Source organism: Bubalus kerabau, chromosome 22 (genome assembly GCF_029407905.1).
Source record: "Bubalus kerabau isolate K-KA32 ecotype Philippines breed swamp buffalo chromosome 22, PCC_UOA_SB_1v2, whole genome shotgun sequence".
NCBI classification, from domain to species: domain Eukaryota; kingdom Metazoa; phylum Chordata; class Mammalia; order Artiodactyla; family Bovidae; genus Bubalus; species Bubalus kerabau.
In genome coordinates, this window is record NC_073645.1 from 38339740 (window position 1) to 38354896 (window position 15157).

Sequence of the window (15157 nt, forward strand, 5' to 3'; positions counted from 1 at the left end):
AGATTACACACTCTTTCTCCTCTTTTGGCCAATACTCTTAAAATTTTAGCAGGTATAGTTTCAGTCTGAATATAATGAGTGCTTCCCTAATATAAATAGAAGGTTTTCAAACAATTTAAACCTTGTTTTCCTCTTATGTATCATAATTATCTTATTTGTAGTTTTGTGAGTTTTAAACATTGTTATTATTTTTGGTATTTTACGTGATCAATATTTGTTTAAATTTTCCTATAAGTCACTATTTTTTTTGCTCACTGTTCTTTGCATTCAGAGCTTCCTTCTGAAGTGTTTCCATCTGCCTATTATTTTTCTTTAAAATTCCTTTAGCACATGTCTTCTGATGATTAACTCTTAGCTTGCTGCCCACTGCCCCCCTCTTTAGTTTCACGTAAGGCTTTGGAGCATCACCATTGCTTACAATCTAAAAAATGTTTTGGAAATACACATTATCAACCATCTAGTTACTTTGCAGTAGGAGTGCCTTACTCAAACACTTTGCTTACGTGAAAATTTTTCTGGCTTTTGGCTTCCATTGTAGCAACTGAGAATTCTTCTGACGGTAGTTGTCATCCTTTTAGAGCTAATCTAGCTTCTCTTACCAATGGTTTTTAAAATCCCTTTGTCTTTGGTGTTCTGCAGTGTTATGGTGATTTTCCTAAGCATACATTTATTTGTATTTATTCTCTTTGGCTTATTTTGTGCTTTCTAGATCTAAGGATTCAGACCTTTTAGAATTTCTTTCTGTTTACTTCTAAAATTTCTCAGTTATCCCTTTGAGTTTTTCTCTCCTTCATTGTCTCTGTTCTCCTAAGATACTGATTAGTTGGATATCAGATTAACTCATTCTACCTTCAGAATCTCTTAATCTCTCAGATTAGTGCTTTCTATCTCCTCTCTCTCTGTTTCTTCTGACTTGTTTCTTCAGAGCCTTGTTATAGCTCACTAATTCTTGTTCAGTAGTATATAAACTGCTCTCTACCCTAGCCACTGGGTATCTTTAAACAGATTTTTTTTTTTTCATTTTTAAAAGTTCTATTTGGTTTTTCTTCAAATCCACTTAGCACTTTTCAAAAGTCTTCTTGCTTGCTAGTTTTTATTGCCTCACATTTCATTCCAAACATAATTATTTTTATTTTATAATATAAAATAAAAATATTTAAATATCTGAAATCATTTTATTAAATAGATCATTATTAAATAGATATTTTAAAAGATCATTTTAATATCTGAAATCCTTGGAAATCTAAATCTATCAGTTTCTTTCTATGGGCTCTCATTTACTGTGGCTTATTTCCTTGTGAATTTGATGATCCTTGTAAACTCTTATTTGTTTGATCTTAATCTGTAGTTTCCTGAAGGCCTAAATAAAGAATGCTTTCCTCCAGCCATTTCTTCCAGGGTCCCTGGCATGGCACAGGGATCTCAAACTCAGCTTTCTTATCTTGTAAATTACTTATATCAGCTTTTATCCTCAGGGAATCTCTGCTTTTATGTTTGCTTGCCGCTCCCTGCTCCCCTTTCCAGTTTTAGCTGTTTGTCTTGGAGCACTCCCTAACTGCAATGCTTATAATTTGGTTATTTTGTAGTGAGAGGACCCTGCTTAAATATTATTAATAGCTTTGTCTTCAGCAGGAGCTCAGTTTGCCTGGATGCAGGTTCTCTTTGGATTGCTGTTCTCTTGGCATTAGCTTAATTATATTCATTTTCACTACTGAGATTCCAATATTGACTACCTCTGAGGGGATAGCAGGCAATAGGGTAGGGAGGGTTCTCCCTACTTGTAAATGGATTAGTGGTGTAGAAACAGTCAAGCCACCAACTTCCTACTGATCTTTTTAAACCCTCTAATGCTCAAGAACAAGAAAGACTCAGAACACATATTAAGCTTTTTTTTAGCCTCTTGGGGACCAGAGGGTCCTAGGAAGCTCTGTCAGGGATTATATTGACCTTCTTGGTGTTTACAGAGCTCTCTAGACCAAGTCTCTTTAATATCCCTGCCCTAGGTCTTGATGCTGATTTCTATTCACTTTCCCAGTTCAAAGAGGGTAGCATTCTGCAGGAGTCCCCTCAGTTAGAACTGTCACAGGACCCAAGCCCTATTTGCACATAAATACTCACAGGCTACAGGGGCTGTTTGCCTCAAAGAAGGAGATGATTTTCCATTAGTAGTAGAGAGAGGGAAACTGCTAAGGTCACATCTTCTCACAGTCTTCATAACAAATGCTTTAGAAGACAAATGACTTACTTATTTTAAGAAAATTATTTAGAAAAAATAGATTTTTATATGTACATCTTTGGTCTTGAAGTAAGAAAGTAACTGGTAGTAATTAATGCTTTTGTACTTTTGTGTACTTTTTTTTTTTTCCCCCTACTATTGCCCATGTCCATTTAGGTATTCCTCAGTTACAGCTCTCATTTTTCAAAATAAAGATCTTTGAATATATACTCAGGTAGAGCAAAGTATACTAAATGTTTTATTAACTTGATATCCCATGGGCATCAGTTGCCAACAGTATGGAAAAAGGGTTAATATAAAACAGTACAAAAGTGTTAAAAACGGTACTTGAAGTAACAGGTTTCCCTAGTTGCATTTAGAATTTTCGTTGTCTTTCTTTTAAAGTTGTCAGACTTCACCACGACCATTTAGCAGAAAACGTTTTCCAAAAAGATTTTAGAATTTATAAAATTTGGAATTATAACAATTATAATGGATTTCATGATTGAACGAAGTATGAGTTAAGAATTAAAGATGAATGAGTTTTCAGAATTAACATGATAAGGATAGAACCCATTAACATGGGATGAATATAATACAATACTTAAATTACTGAAATCTGCTTGTCCCTAAATTAATGTAATCAGAAGTCATAATATGTTTAGACACGAGAAAAGTCATCTGTTTATATTTTTAATACATAGCTTTATAAATGCTCTAGATTAACGATTAACTGTACTTGAAAGTAAAATACTGCTAGCATCATTCAGAATTCACTGAGTTCAAAGCTAAGGATATATATTTATATTTTTATGCACTTTCAAAATTAAAATTCTATAAATGGAAGTTTTCATTGTGCTATTAAAACATTGAGATTACCTTGCCTTAAATCACTTAAAATGAATGTAAACTATGATGGAGAAGAATATAAAAATGAGAATAAACAACAACAAAAAGACAAGCCCAGTTTCACCTCATGGTGTTTGATATGATAAACAGAAACATTTACAAATACAAAAGGCCTATAACCCTGACTGCCTATATCCATATTGGCTGTCATTTAGCAGAATAATACATTACTTAAGGATACTGTCATATCATGGTTGCAGTTTTACAAATAAGAAGTGGCTATGTAAAGTAGGCTACAGTATCATTTATTGGGAAGTCATAAATACAGTTTAGCAATTCTTGATGGCAGTGTCCCAGCTCTGACAAAAACGATTGAATTTCCAACATCCTTATCTTTCACCTACTCTCAGATAAAACAGACAGTATATTGGACCCATACAAAAAAAATTATGGGCAGATTAAATTTGCTGCAACCAAGAACACACAGTATTCATGGGTATCTTTGAATAATGTCAAACGTTTCCAACACTCGTTCCTTGTGTATATGTTAAAATAATGGTATTTAATATATTAACATAAAACCAATATTAATGTCAATTAATACAGATTACTCAGTAGCTAACATAAAGCTAGGTATATTTTTATCTTGTTTTTCAAACATTTTAGATTGTTTAGAAGCATTTGTTATATATCTGATAGTGTGCAGCATTTATTTTCTGATTTTTATTAAACAAATTACCTGCTTAAATATTTTATTAGGCTATAGTTCTCTATATTGGAGAAGGAAATGGCAACCCACTCCAGTGTTCTTGCCTGGAGAATCCCAGGGACGGCAGAGCCTGGTGGGCTGCCATCTATGGGGTCGCACAGAGTCGGACACGACTGAAGCGACTTAGCAGCAGCAGCAGCATAGTTCCCTATAGCAGATGTTATTTCACTAAATTTATGCCTTTGTTTACTTTTTGCTTATCTTTCATGTAAAATCACTTACTAATTTAACTTGTATTTCTTCTTTCTTTCCATTACATGCATTAGTAGATAATCTGATCAAGTTCATATCCTCAGTGGAATAACTGACTGAAAAAATTCTGTAAAATTCTGGCAAATCAAATAGAAATCTTATAAAGTATAATCCCAGATATTGGAAGTGTAGTGCTAGATAGTTTATATGTAGAAATCTAAGAAACCAATAATGTTATACTTTAGCTAAGCAAACATTTTCATATGTTCTCATACTTGGCTTTCTTAGAAAATAAAATAGCACCCAGGTCAAAATTTAGGGCATTAAATCTGAAAATTTACCTTAAATCTTAATATACATTTCTATTTTAATCAAGGATTATAGCTTTACACTTTCATAGCAGAGACCTTGGTTCATATTTATACTTTATGATTTTGTTCCTATTTATTTTAGGCCTCTTTTAATTTTTGGTTCACAAAAAAAAGGCACTGGATTAACTAACCGTTGATGAAATATAAAAATAAAGAAGACTATCAAATCAGTAGTTTATATGCAATTTTTCATGGAGAAGGGGTCATTATTATTTAGGACTTTCTCCAGCACATTTTAGGAAACAAAAGCAATACCTAAATTTATTTTTCCATATCTCATAATGGAAAGTCAATCGTAGAAATTTTATAGTATAATAAATTGATTTAGTGAATATTTACTAAACTTGCTATATGCAAATCAGTACAGATGGATATAGAAAAGATACTTTCTCTACCTTCTAGGAATTTATACACTGATGGGAAAGATTTCCCATCAGTCACAGCTTCCCTGGTGGCTCAGAGGTTAAAGTGTCTGCCTCCAATGCAGGAGACCCGGGTTCAATCCCTGGGTGGGGAAGATCCCCTGGAGAAGGAAATGGTAACCCACTCCAGTATTCTTGCCTTGAGAATCCCATGGACGGAGAAGCCTGGTAGGCTACAGTCCACGGGGTCGCAAAGAGTCGGACACGACTGAGCGACTTCACCTTCACCTTCACCATGTTCATTGAGTCAGTGATGCCATCCAACCATCTCATCCTCTGTTGTCCCCTTCTGCTCCTGCCCTCAATCTTTCCCAGCATCAGGGTCTTTTCAAATGAGTCACCTCCTCACATCAGGTGGCCAAAGTATTGGAGTTTAAGCTTCAACATCAGTCCTTCCAATGAACAACCAGAACTGATCTCCTTTAGGATGGACTGGATCTCTTGCAGTCCAAGGGACTCTCAAGAGTCTTCTCCAGCACCACAGTTCAAAAGCATCAGTTCTTTGGTGCTCAGCTTTCTTTATAGTCCAACTCTCACATCCATACATGACCACGGGAAAAACCATAGCTTTGACTAGGTGGACCTTTGTTGACAAAGTAATGTCTCTGCTTTTTAATATGCTATCTAGGTTGGTCATAACTTTCCTTCCAAGGAATAAGCGTCTTTTAATTTCACGGCTTCAGTCACCATCTGCAGTGATTTTGGAGCCCCCAAAAATAAAGTCAGCCACTGTTTCCACTGTTTCCCCATCTATTTGCCATGAAGTGATAGGACCAGATGCCATGATCTTAGTTTTCTGAATGTTGAGTTTTAAGCCGACTTTTTCACTCTCCTCTTTCGCTTTCATCAAGAGGCTCTTTAGTTCTTCTTCGCTTTCTGCCATAAAGGTGTTGTCATCTGCATATCTGAGGTTATTGATATTTCTCCCGGCAATCTTGATTCCAGCTTGCGCTTCTTCCAGCCCGGCGTTTCTCATGATGTACTCAGCATATAAGTTAAATAAGCAGGATGACAATATACAGCTTTGATGTACTCCTTTTCCTATTTGGAACCAGTCTGTTGTTCCATGTCCAGTTCTAACTGTTGCTTCCTGACCTGCATCAAGAGGCAGGTCAGGTGGTCTGGTATTCCCATCTCTTTCAGAATTTTCCACAGTTGATTGTGATCCACACAGTCAAAGGCTTTGGCATAGTCAATAAAGCAGAAATAGATGTTTTTTGGAACTCACTTGCTTTTTCCATGATCCAGCGGATGTTGGCAGTTTGATCTCTGGTTCCTCTGCCTTTTCGAAAAGCAACTTGAACATCTGGAAGTTCACAGTTCATGTATTGCTGAAGCCTGGCTTGGAGAATTTTAAGCATTACTTTACTGGCATGTGAGATGAGTGCAATTGTGTGGTAGTTTGAGCATGTCTAGAGCAAAGAGAGGGAAGGACAGAATCCTGGGAGTTCTTCATACATACTGGAAGTCATGGACTTCAGAAAAGAGAATCAAAGACAGAATCTCGGGAAATTGTTACAAGTGAAATATTGGAGGCATACAGGAGGAAAGAAAGTATTAAATGACAGACTGGGAAGAAATCAAATTGAAAAGTTTTGGACCATTAGAGTTAAGAAAAAGAAGCCATGCCAAAAAGGATTAAGTAGCAAAAAATGCCTCCATTTCCTAATCAGTAGGTGAAGCTGAGAACTACAGAGAGATGAAATTTGGTGACTATGTAGTCATTGCTGACTTTTTTTTTCACCTGTTCCTTTTTTTATAAACTTATATATTTTTCAATTGAAGGATAATTGCTTTACAGAATTTTGTTGTTTTCTGTCAAACCTCAACATGATTCAGTGATAGGTATACATATATCCCCTCCCTTTTGAACCTCTGTCCCATCTCCCTCCCCATCCCACCCTTCTAGGTTGATACAGAGCCCCTGTTTGAGTTTCCTGAGTCATACAGCAAATTCCTGTTGGCTATTTATTTTACCTATGGTAATGTAGGTTTCTATGTAATGAATTTTGTGAAAATCGTTTCTGTTGAAAGGCAGAAACAAGACCATCAGAACTGGATTGAAGATGAGAACATGGATACAGCAAGGTAGATTACAGTTTTGAAATCTATAATGTTGGAAGGAAGGAAGGAAATGAGACAGTAGTTTAAGAAATTGGTGGTTTCAAGAGAAAGTTACCCTGGGAGAAAAATTTTGAAGTAGACATAATGTTTTTTTAGGGTTGAGGAGAAGGGAAAGCAGAAAGAGAATCAAGGAGACAGCTATAAGGATTAATTTTGTAAAGATAAGACAGGATAAGAAAATAATGAGTAAAGATGAATTAATTAACTTTGAGCAGTTCCATTTGATAGTTTACCTTTGATGACTGTAATTTTTTTATCGTACTTTGAGAAGTAAGGTCACCTGCTTAGAGTGAGCTGGGGGTGTAAGATTGAGCCTTAAGAATAGCACTTGTTTGAAAGGCTATGATAATTGGTTAAGAGCAAAAACCAGGAGTTAGCCAATATTCATCCTCCTAATCTGGTCTCTATTTTCTATCAGTCATTGAGCTCTGTCAGATCTTCAATGTAAACATAGCCTAAATTCATCACCTCATCCCCACTACTGATCTTCTAGTTTCAAGCCTCAGGATCTATTTTCTTATCTTATTCTGTAACCCTCCTTCCCGGTTGCCCTCCTTCAACCTACTTCCCTCTTCCAGACTTTTTGTCACATTGCTACAAAAGTCTTCTTCGTAGGGTGCAAATATTCATATCACCCTTCCCAAAAATCCCCATTGGATTCTTATCTCCTAGGGTGAAAATTCAAATTCCTCGCATAATTTACTGTATCCTGCAATCTGTTGTTCGATCTTACTATGTCTTTACTTGCCTTCTCATTCCAATAACCGGATCCCTGCTCAATGTCCCTTGCCTCTATCTTTGTTTCTGCTCTTCACTTGTCCTAGAAGAACTTGCTGATCTGGTGGTAGAATTCAACTAATTCTTCTACTCTGAAAAGAAAAAAAAAATAGAATGTTTGAATAAAAGAAGAAGTGAATGAAAAGCATTATCTTAAGGTGACAAAAGGATTGCAAGAAAACCCAAAGGAACTTAGCATGAATTTTAGCATCAACAGTGACTTTGTCTTAATGCTGGAATCAGAAGTGAGGAAAACACCTAGTAGGGTTGACTCAGGGTTCAGTTCAGATCAGTCGCTCAGTCGTGTCCGACTCTCTGCGACCCCATGAATCGCAGCACGCCAGGCCTCCCTGTCCATCACCAACTCCCGGAGTTCACCCAGACTCACGTCCATCGAGTAGGTGATGCCATCCAGCCATCTCATCCTCTGTCGTCCCCTTCTCCTCCTGCCCCCGATCCCTCCCAGCATCGGAGTCTTTTCCAATGAGTCAACTCTTCGCATGAGGTGGCCAAAGTACTGGAGTTTCAGCTTCAGCATCATTCCTTCCAAAGAACACCCAGGACTGATCTCCTTCAGAATGCACTGGTTGGATCTCCTTGCAGTCCAAGGGACTCTCAAGAGTCTTCTCCAACACCACAGTCCAAAAGCATCAATTCTTTGGCACTCAGCCTTCTTCACAGTCCAACTCTCACATCCATACATGACCACTGGAAAAACCATAGCCTTGACTAGATGGACCTTAGTTGGCAAAGTAATGTCTCTGCTTTTGAATATGCTATCTAGGTTGGTCATAACTTTCCTTCCAAGGAGTAAGCGTCTTTTAATTTCATGCCTGCAGTCACCATCTGCAGTGATTTTGGAGCCCAGAAAAATAAAGTCTGGCACTGTTTCCACTCTTTCCCCATCTATTTGCCATGAAGTGACTCAGGGTTAGATACTGGAAAGCTGAATACAGATAATCAAGTTAATGGGAGATGCTGGTATGAGAGCCTCTTTTAAAATTGCTGAGGGGAGCAGACAAGGAGTATAATAGGGAATGCAAAGTTCTGTGCCTAACAGTATGGATGCTCAAGACATAGAGTTGTTATTGTTCATTCTGTTGGTTGTGTCCAACTCTTTCGTGACCCTATAGACTGCAGCCCACCAGGCTCCTCTGTCCATAGAATTTCCCAGGCAAGCATACTGGAATAGGTTGCCATTTCCTTCTTGAAGGGGTCTTCCCAACCCAGGGATCAAACCCAAGTCTCCTGCCTTTTGCGCACTGGGGGTGGATTCTTCACTGCTGAGCTGCTGGGGAAGCCTGATATGTGTTCTAGTCATCGAATACTACAACTTCCATACCTCACTTTAATGGACTGTAGCACACAAACACACAATGTCCAAGAATTTAAAAAACAACAAAAAAAAGTAGGAAAAAAGCTTTCTTTAGAGAAGATGGTGATTTTGAGTGAACAGAGTCTTTTGGTGACCAAATTGGAAAATGTCATATAAACACCGTGTTGTCCACATGCACACATGTATCTTCATGCAGGGGGAAAGAAAGCAAGTATAAGTGAGTTATGTTCTCTAAATGAGTAATTACTGAGTCTTATTAAACCTACGTACTTTTTAAACATAGTTTACTTTTTTTAGAGCAGCTTTATGTTGACAGCAAAATTAAGAAGCAAGTACAGAGATTTCTCATATGCCTGTCCACTGCCCTCACACATACCCTACCTGAGTTTTTTGCTTATGACTTCTTATTAGAATATTCACTTTCAAAACTCTATAAATTTTTGAAGTATATATAGTATATGTGGCCCTTGAATCTCCCTTTGAAATGATGCGTTATGACCTCTGTGTGTATGTTTTGGGGAATTTTTAGGCAGTACATTCTCGAAATAGAATAATTTTACCTTATATAAATTACATTTTAAGAAGTCTCAGAGAATATTTTATTAAAAGTATCAGCTTTTGATGGTTCCATTTATTTGAGGAAAAAGTAGTAAGAAAATGTGCCATGCCCTAGGCACTCCAGAAAATACGCAGGTGTCTACGGTATCATCAGTGCTGCAGACTATCTATTGTCTATGGAGAATGGCATCAGTATCTCCTTCTCCTCTGCCCCTGTTGCTCCTTCCTTTCTTCCCAGATTCGTCCTGTTGCTCCTCACACTCTCAGGCATTATAATAACTCATGCACATGATAATAAACCTGAAGCACCATGAGATCTCAGAATACTTTTGGCTCATTATAGAAAGTTTAATTTTGGTATAATTAGTAATAAAGCTATTTTATTATAGTGAGATTAACATAAGACCACTCTTTCCATCATAACATTTAATTAACTAAATACCTCCAGTCTCCCACTGTGAATGAAGTGTAAATGTATGAGTACATAAATGCCTGTATAAATGCATGTGCACAGTTTTTATCACATACTGAGAGAATATATGGTTGACTTCTTAATGACATATTACTTGACTGTTTTTCCATGTATTCAAGAATTATCAAGGCAATATAGATGTCATAACATCAGTTATTAATTTTATGTTAGTTTATCCCAATGTTTAATATAATTAAACATTCTAATTATAGAAACTTTGGAAAATACAGAAAAGTATATTATAAACATAAGACGCCTCATCCATACTCAGTCAGTGCCCTCATTCCCTTCTGGGTCAGTTCCATCTCTCTGCCCTAAACCCCTGGCAGCAACTGATCTGATTATTTCCTTATAGTTTTGCCTTTACTGGGAGGCCAAATAAATGGAAGCACATAGTATGTAGCCTTTGATGTTTGACTTCTTTCACTTGGCATAATGTTTTCAGGATGCATCCATGTCATTATTGGTGTCAGTAGTTTATTCTGTTGCTGAAGAGCATTCCATTGTATGGATGCTCACAATTTATTTATCCAGTCACCAGGTGATGAACATTTGGATTATTTCCAGTCTGGAACTACTGGAAATAAAACTGGCATTAACACTTTCATGTGTCTTCCCTGGTGACTCATACAGTGAAAAATCTGCCTGCAATGCGGGAGACCTAGGTGCCGTCCCTGGGTAGGGAAGATCCCCCGGAAAAGGCATGGCAACCCACTCCATGCCTGGAGGCGTCTCTTGCCTGGAGAATTCCTTGGACAGAGGAGCCTGGTGAGCTACAATCCATAGGGTTGCAAAGAGTCAGACATGGCTGTGTGACTTTCACTCCTCACTCATAGGTCTTTATATGGAAATATGTTTTCATTTCTCTTGGGGAAATATCTGTCAATGAGATTGTTGGGTCATATGGTAAAATTATATTTTAACTATTTCCAAAGTGGCTGAAGCTTCAATACTTTGGCCACCTGATGTGAAGAGATGACTCATTGGAAAAGACTGAGGCTGGGAAAGATTGAGCAAAAGGAAAAGGGGGTGGCGAAAGATGAGATGAGTAGATAGCATCAGCAACTCAATAGACATGAATTTATACAAACTCTGGGAAATAGTGGAGGACAGGGGAACCTGAAATGCTGCAGTCCATGAGGTCACAAAGAGTTGGACACGACTTAGTGACTGAACAAAAGGTGGCTGTACCATTTTGTATTCCCGTCAGCAACATATAAAAGTTATTGTTGACTTTGGATTGCTTTTGTTTCTCTGATATGTGTATGATGGTATATCTTTGTCGTATTTGATTTTGAGGAGACCTAAACATATTTTCAAGATAGATGGGGCCCCTGCCTATCCATTTATAGCCATCCATATCTTCAAATATTAATTTTTCCACAAACATTATATGCATAGACATCAACTAAGAAATATTCTAAAATAAAAGACTGCGAACAGAGGATATCTAATATTTTCCAATAAAATAAGAATCTAGAAATGTAACTTTGTAAGAATATCTTCATGTAACTTTGGAAAAATATCTTCATAATACAGCTGTATTTTTCCAGCTTCCTATGAGGCCCTCTTTAGTGAAATAACATCATTAAATAAGAAATGAAATATTAATATCACAGATTAATTTTTAAATTTTATAATAAAAAATATAAGCTAGATAGAAATAGATCAGTTACATTCCCAAGCTTTAGCAGTTGGTGGCTCTTGGCCAATCATATTTCATCTCTGCCCTGTTTTTCCCCAGCTCCACAGGTGCTTATTTTGAAGCAAATCCCAGACATCAAAGATTAAATTTTAATTGAATCTCAGAGCTCTTGATTTATCTTATTAGTATTGAGCATAACTATTTTTAAATGTTTAAATTTTAAAAAGTAATTTCTAGTATTTATCTCTAAGGTTTTATCAGTCTTCTGGTTAGACCTATTTATATGTAAAGTGTAAAGTATTTGCTAGTTATGTTATTCCAAGTGTTATTCAATAAGCTGTGGGAAATCATCATACCTGAATGGGAAATAAAAACTCATTAAGTGAGATTGTTTTACTTTATTAGCATATTGTGTATATTGTTTCTTTGGTAGTACTGTATAGACATTAAATTATAATCATTGCAGCTCTGCTTAATGGAAGGTGCTACTTAAGTTAACAATATAGGTCATTTGATCTATATTTTTATTTTCAGTATTATAATTTTTAAATTACACATTGACTATAATCCTAGGAGTACTTTCTTAATTCTTATTATAATGCTGATCTAATTTTTCTCACTGGGAATCTCAACTGAAGTGCATAACCAGTTTTAATTAAGAATGAAAGAAAAAGCAACTTTACATCATTAGGAATTTTGATTTTTGCCACTCTAACAAAAGACCATAAGCAGCATCAGATTAGTCAGATGGGAGAAATTATAACCAACCATTTTAAGAGCCACCTATGACAAACTGCAATAATGGGGGAAGTAACCTTGATATATTTCAGTCCAAGTATGAATATCCATAGTTTGTTATATTCCAGACAGTCCATTACCCAAAGATGTAGGGCCAAATTAACTTTAATGTTGCAGTCTTCGCAAGATGTTCTGTAGCTAGCAATAACATTAAGATAATGCTGTTAAAATAAGAATTTCAATTATAAAGCAGATGAGACTGTGAAAAACATGACAGCCTTAATGAGCAATAGAAGTTGGTATTCACTTTGATAAGAAACATACTTATCATAGAAAGGAAACAAAATACAACCTTCAGCCTTTCATACTGTGTCATGTTACCTGATGCTGAAATGAGCTTTGGGTTCAAATTCAAGTCTGTTCATTCTTGCAGACTAGCCCTAGGATGATGACCACCAAGTACTTATTAAGGGGATACTGATTTTAACCAAGGCATGTGTAACGAATATGACCGAAGTACAGATTTTTTGTGTGTGGTGTTAGACATGTCCTTATTTTTTACTTTACAGTGATAGGGAGAGAAGGAATAGTGAAGATAACTGGTGGGGTTAAGTAAGATCAGAGGAGAAAAAGTCCACTGTTGATAGCAACCTATTGTTTGTAGCCAGCCGCTTCTGCAGTGGCTTTGCCTACTAGCTCTGTGAGTCAAGCTGGTGAATGTGTAAGGTCATTATTCTCCCGGTGTGGTTTAACAAAGAAATCTACCCCTAAGGCTGATGGCAATGTGGAAGCACACTCTTGTGGGTCCTTAAGTTTCAGTGCTGTTTTATACAATTAAAGAAGGCTAAAAGCCCATCCTGCTCAAAAATCCGTCCTGCTCATCTAATCTAGAAATCATTTGCTTAGTGTTAGTGACCAGCTGTATCATTTTTGTCTCTCAGTTGCAAATTGTTAGGCTTATAGTTTCTTCTTGTTACTTCGGATGTTTCCATGCATGTGTAAATGGAGATTTTTCTTTATATAATGAATAAACCTATATGATGCTTGATGCTTTTGGCTGTTTTTAAGTCTGGAGCTCTTTTCTGCTCTGGAAAAGCCTAAAGACTATTTTGGTTTTCATTTACCCTGTATGTCACTGTTTATTCACCACTTATATAATTAATATAATCATTTCTCTCTATTTCGTTATAAATACATTTATCATAAAGCACTTTCATCTATATTGCTTGCTCTAGAGCATGACCAATTTTGATAGTCTTTTACTACAATAGGCTGTATAATACCCATAATGTTTGTGCTGTCTACTCTCATATTTACTTAATCTATCTTCAAAGGGAGCATGGCTGGTGCCTTTAAGTGAACCAATCGATTACACAACATTATGTTTAGCTTCCACAGCAGAAATTTTGTTTTCTCCCTTAGGAGCCTTAATTCTGGAAATAGGCATTCCATCTAGATTTGGAATGTTCATTTATTAAATGTAAATATATTTTAGCTTGCATAATACATATTTAAAAGATAGATCTATAGAGTAACAGTAAAATGTATATGGCAATTTATTAGTGTCTATGATGATTTTAGATATAATCACAATGAAACTGATTTAAACTACAGATATTACAGTAAATCATTCATGAAGAACCAGAGTTCAGATGCAGAACTGATGTTCTTAATCAATTAGTTAATATATTGTCTAAAAATCTAAAATATAATACCCTATATTGAAGCAACTTTGCTAAACACATCTTATACTCTTAACATATGAGAATATAGCGGATTTCAGCGACATTATTATAATAACTTAGTATCTGTTTTTTTTTTTTTTACTCTATTTTAGTTTCTTTCCTCATCTATCACTGGAAACAATGAACCAAGCATCTCAAAATAAGGAAAACTTACTATTTTTTTTCTCATTCATTTCCTTTCTGTCCTGTTAGTTGTACCTAGAAATACAATTGTCATTTCCTCGGCTTCTTTTGTGTGCAGCCTTGTGGTGGTGTCTGAACATATAGATTTATAGATAAATTTTAAAACTTAATAAAAATTAGTCTTCATAATCTCTTAGTGAAGTGAAAGTGAAGTAGCTCAGTCGTGTCTGACTCTTTGCGATCACATGGACTTTAGCCTACCAGGCTCCTTCCTCCATGGGATACTCCGGGCAAGAATACTGGAGTGGGATGCCACTTCCTTCTCCAGGGGATCTTCCCAACCCAGGGATCAAACCCTGGTCTCTCGCATTGCAGACAGATGCTTTAACCTCTGAGCCACCAGGGAAGCTCAAATCTTTTAGTAAAAAAGTATAAAAACAGTAAAAGACTTATAAACATTAAAAATGTTAAGCAAAACTACTTTATTATTGAATTCAGTCAGTTCAGTCACTCAATCATGTCTGACTCTTTGAGATCCCATGGACTGCAGCATGCCAGGCTTCTCTGTCCATCACCAACTCCCAGAGCCTACTCAAACTCACGTCCATCATGTCGGTGATGACATCCAACCATCTCATCCTCTGTTGTCCCCTTCTTCTCCTGCCTTCAGTCTTTCCCAGCATCAGGGACTTTTCCAACGAGTCGGTTCTTTGCATCAAGTGGCCAAAGTGCTGAAGTTTCAGCTTCAGCATCAGTCCTTCCAGTGAATATTCAGGACTGATTTCCTTCAGGATGGACTGGTTGGATCTCCTTGCAGGCCA

The 15157-nt window shown here is 36.5% G+C and overlaps 1 protein-coding gene and 1 non-coding gene across 2 annotated transcripts in view; both read left to right on the forward strand.

Moving 5' to 3' along the window:
- Window positions 1-15157, forward strand: part of ATRNL1 (attractin like 1) — an 802696-nt gene that overhangs the window by 536752 nt on the left and 250787 nt on the right. The window lies entirely within an intron of this gene.
- Window positions 4842-4913, forward strand: TRNAW-CCA (transfer RNA tryptophan (anticodon CCA)). The gene has a single exon. It is a non-coding gene; the product is annotated as a tRNA-Trp (tRNA).